A 4,973-nucleotide genomic window follows, 5' to 3' on the forward strand; every position below is an offset into this window, starting at 1 on the left:
CCTATGAATTACACAAATGTTACCTAAAAGTGATCCTTACATGGTGCTTTCCCAGATTTTTACATGTATGTTACCAGTGCATCCAATGATGTGATTTACGTTGGAATGGTTTTATTGGTCAGTTTTTGCAACTTTGGTCTTTTTTCTTGATCAAAGAATTTCCATTTTTCTCCACTAGAAAACAGACACATTGAAGACTGCTTCGGTGTCCTAAAGATGTATTGAATCGAGCTAACACAGTATTTTCTGGGTAAACTAAGCACGTGAAAAGTGATCTTGCTTTTTTATTTAAAATTAGACAAATGCTCATGAGCTCTGGGTCTGCTTCCAAGTTGAAGAGAAATAGTTTTATTGATTTTAGTGCTCTCGATAAATTAGGAACGTGCTGAGAAAAATGCTCCGCTCCCATGAGTTTGGAATTTATTTTCAAACTGAAGGGAATGTTTGCTGTGTTTACTGTGGTATTCAGGCACTGGGTTCCTTTCATCTTTCTCAAGATGCAGCTATATACAACTAGAGGATGCAAAGACAGTGAAGCATTTGTTGCTTTGTTTGTTTTGTTTTTGCATATACTGAAGGTTTTATTTCATCACCCACTTTCATGGAAGAATAATTCAGAATTAGTTCAAAGTAAAGGAGGCCTGAACTCCTTCCTTCCTCTAGCTCAGCAGAAACCAACATTTTTGGAAGATTTGCAGAGGAAGGAGCGCAATGAAAAATGATCCCACTGAGTCTGGAGTCCAACCTGTCATTGATGCAATCCACACAAAAAATCAAAGCCAACCTTCCACAGACATTCTTTGACTGAGATGAGCACCACATGCAGATTGAGGAGCAGACCTCGGTGATTACATTGCTCTGGTTGTGATAAAAGAAGGCAGCACTGGGAGGGATTCCCTCTGCTGGTCCTGGGGGTCCACAGTGATTCTTAGAAGCTCATCCTGCCTCTCTGGTCTGGGCTTGAGGGTGAAGGAGAGCAGTGTTGTGTAGATGAGCAAATCTATCTCATTTACCATTTCATGTTTTGAGAATGAATGAAAACAACTGAAAATCTGTCTCCACAACATTCTCATATAAATTATTTATATCAGGATTGTTTTCAGCCCATAGAGACTGCAAAGCAGTAAAGGTTCATCCGATCCCACAGGGATGGGCTGGCTGCTCTGATGGGGCACTGCCTGGGCTCAGCTCCATGCTCCCCCAGCAGCCCGTGCAGGCAGGCAGCAGCCAGTGCCTGCAGTCCATGCAGCCCCAGCACAGCACAGCCGGTGCACAGAAGGCTCAGCAGGTGCCGTTTCCCCCTCCTCCTCCTCCCAGCTCAGCACCCCGCAGTTGTCTCCACCAACTCTCCCGTGCAGCGTTAATGTGAGGGAAAACTGTGGCATCACCATGGTGCAACTCTGACTTCCCCTCATCCCTGATCAGTTCTCAGACAGGTGTCAAAAGAAACATGATTTCAGGAAAAAAGGGCATTAAGATGTCAGTATAGAGACAAACTCAACTTAGACTGTGAGCACATCTGTATATTCTTGATTATCTTTTTAAGAAAACTAAAAGAAATATTCCTGAGTGCTCCACTGGAAATAGTCAGCAAATAAGATTCAGTGTTCATGGAAGAAACCTCTATTATCTCTGAAACAAGTTAGCATAGCACGGGCAGTCAGCAGCCAGTGCTGCATTTACACACTTAGAATGAGAAAAGGAAAACCTGAAATTTCACACAGCATTGAAAAGAAAACTATTTTTGATATCTTAAGGCAGATGCTGGGTCGTGGTCTGATGTGTTGTGGTTCAGAAATAAAATAGGTCTTTAAAAGGAACAACAGCTCTCTTTTCTCTGGAGGAGAAGTTCAGTGAATCCTTTCAATTTCCAAAGGCGTAGAGGTCAGACTGCCCCGTGCCCTCACTGTGTGCTTTCTGCATGAGGCTGAGATGACTTGTGTGATCTCATAGGCATGGGCTGCTTTAAAGACTGCTTTATGCAGTACATTCTGCCTGGAAAAGCAAACTTACTTTTAGTATTCCTTCACACATGATTTTGCACAGACGGCTTCCCAGGGAGTTGAACTCAGCCTGCGCTGTGAATGGTTTGAAAAATGTCTATTATTTAAAAGTTTCATTGTTAGAACTAAACCCGAACTGTTAAGAAGGAGCCTCAGCCACAACCAAGAACAAGTTCAAACTCAACAAAAAGAATTGCTGGCCATCTCTCCCGTTCTTGTCTTTTAAAGCTACAATAACAACAGAAAAACAATAAAACACTTTCCAAGCTTGGGAGCACTTTAGCATCAGTCTTGCTGACAGGAGCACCTTCCTCAATTATATTTTCATCATCAGAGAAACTATGAGCCCACTGTAACTGGATAAAAGCCCTTCAAAATGAGAGCTTCCTTCAGTGTCTCACTCCCAATCAGAGGTGCTTCCACGTGGCAGCCTCCAGACCTCACAGTTTATAACAACACAATGACACTTAATGACATTTCTCATCGCATTTCTGTCTCACATGGGGAGTGCACCACTGGAGGGGATGCACTAGGCCATGTGTGAACTGACTGGAGAAGAACTGGAAATACGTCATCACTGTTTTGTTTAGAAAAGTACTTCTGACAAAAAATCACAGGTTTTTTGTGACTTCATAGAAAGATTTATTTCAAAAATATGAAGTAAGACCTGCATAAAAACTTGAACAAGATAAGCATGATTTTCAGGTTAGTGAAAATCAAGCACATTAATAGACAGCTCCTGGTTTCTGCATACAGAGCTGATTTTCTCTCCGTTGTCTCACTTGAGGGAAATTGAGCAATAAATGATGGGAACCAGTGGAGAGCATCCTCCTTCCAGGGCTGCAAACTACATTTGTCTCAGTTGTGCACACAGTCTGCATTCACACTGTGGTGAGTGCTCACCTGTGAGTGTGCAGTTCAAGTGCTTGTCCGGATTTATTTCTTGGTTGTTAATGAGTATTCAGTTTAGTTGTTTACCTGAAATGCAAAAAGTAGAGATTGGAAGTTTATTGTCATGTGCAAAATTATTGAGGGTGCACTGGATAGATGCATAATGCAAGGGGCTTTGACTGGTTTGCCTACAGAGGAACCCACATTGGTGATTCTCTGAGCAGCAGCAGCAAAGCCTCACATGTGGAGGCTGACCAGATTGCAGAAGGGGAACAGGATACAAACAGTTTGAGGAGCTGCTTCACTGACATTTCCAACACTGTTTTGGTAAAGGCCTTCGCTAAGCACAGTGACCTGAGATAAGCACAGAGTCAAGTTTAACATGCCTGAGAGGAGGATCTGGAGAGGAGGATGTCAGAAGTGCTCCAGTGTTACCATGATGACTGGCTTCCCACTTGCCCCCCATTGTAGTTGCACTGCTTGGCACTGGAAGGCACCAGCCTGGAGCTCTGGCTGCAAGGCTCCGCCAAATGCAGGAAACAACAGACACCCAGAGACTGGTGAAGGGTCCTAAACCAACAGGCGGTACCACCCTCATTTGTAAATACAAGTCACCAAGCCCTGGCTTAGATGAGCCAGGATCCTGTTCACAGGACTACAGACTTCTATGGAATAGCCATGTTCTTCTTTCTTTTTTTCTTCCTATTATAAATTTTGCAAACAGATCACTTAACCCAGAGCAGAACAAAACCACGTGTAATTAGCTGTGAAGTAAGTGACACCATTCAATTCATGAGAATTTTGTTTTCTGCTTGCTCAGAAGCACAGCACTCAGCACAGGATATGATCTGCAGTAAGAAAGGAACACATCTGACACATTGGAGTCCTACTGGGATTTGGCAGTTTATTTCCATGAGCTGATTGTCAACAGTGGGGGAATTAATGACCACGTTATAAGCAGTGTGCATCTGCACACAAGCACTTATGTTTGGCATGTATAGTGTCACACGCGCAATGAAATTAATTACAGAATTATGTGCAATTATGGTTATAAGTGTAACACATTAAGCAGTCTCTTGCCAACTATTTAATGTATGTACTCTCAGTAAACTAATTTCTTTCAAGGATTCACAACTCTTTTCAAACATATACTTCAATTTAAGCAGTTCCTGGAGTTAAAGTGGTTGACTTGTGATTTATACTCTGCTGATGGGGACTTTTTTTTTTTTATTTTCATGTCCTTTTAAACTGCTTATTGTAAAGATTTCTCCCCATTGCAGTGTTTCTTGTGCCACTTCTTCTTACTCTGTTCCCTCATTTTTTAACTGACTTTCCCTTTGTATTGTCCTGTCATTATACGTACCCAGAACAAACAAGGTATGGAACAGTGTCTGTGGCCTAGTATTGTTCCTGTGAGTGCTCAGATAAGAAGTGCAGAAGGCAAGCAGCACCCTCACCCAGCATCCCCATGTCTTATCAGTAAGATGAACAGTTACCTAGTTCAAACATACAGCCAAATTTTAAAAAGAATTTAGGTACAAAATTATACATGGCTGCTTAATACTGTTAGGATTTATGGGATGTCACTGGTTGTGCTACATCATCCAGCACAACTCTATCACACACAGCCGTCTGCCATTGGTTTGTGTCTTACTGTATTGTGGTTAGGATGGAGTAATTAAGGTGAATAGACCCAGGGTTCCAACACCCCCCAGGGGCAGCCCCAGGTCCTGCAAGAGCAGCTCCGGCCCTGCTGCAGCCCTCACCATGCCACTCACGTCACACTCTCAAAGAGCAGCTGCAATTCCAAGGAGGGTTATTTCATTTGGCACAGAATCTTTTTTAAATGGGTAGCTTCCCAGACTTATGCTGAACAGCAACGAACAAAATTAACTTGTAGAATTGTGTGTAGAATTATCATGACCAGTGTTCTAGCTGTATCAGCCAGCAACTACATCCCTAAGATGCAATCGTTATTTCATTTTTGTAAGCCCCTTCCCCATTTTCAGATGTCACAGAATGACAGAATTGTAGGGGTTGGAAGGGACCTGCAGAGCTCATTGAATCCAGCTCCCCTGC

At 42.7% G+C, this 4,973-nt stretch overlaps 1 long non-coding RNA gene across 1 annotated transcript; it reads right to left on the minus strand.

Moving 5' to 3' along the window:
- Nucleotides 1–1,726: 1,726 nt before the first annotated feature.
- LOC146752945 (uncharacterized) lies at nt 1,727–3,077 on the minus strand. The gene is made up of 2 exons (XR_014940295.1): nt 2,907–3,077; nt 1,727–1,995 (listed from the first exon to the last, which is right to left on the minus strand). It is a non-coding gene; the product is annotated as an uncharacterized LOC146752945 (long non-coding RNA).
- Between the last annotated feature and the right edge of the window lie 1,896 nt (nt 3,078–4,973).

The sequence above is a fragment of the Coturnix japonica genome, unplaced genomic scaffold (genome assembly GCF_054131305.1).
Source record: "Coturnix japonica strain WE unplaced genomic scaffold, WE-NBRP24 Scf040, whole genome shotgun sequence".
Lineage (NCBI taxonomy): Eukaryota > Metazoa > Chordata > Aves > Galliformes > Phasianidae > Coturnix > Coturnix japonica.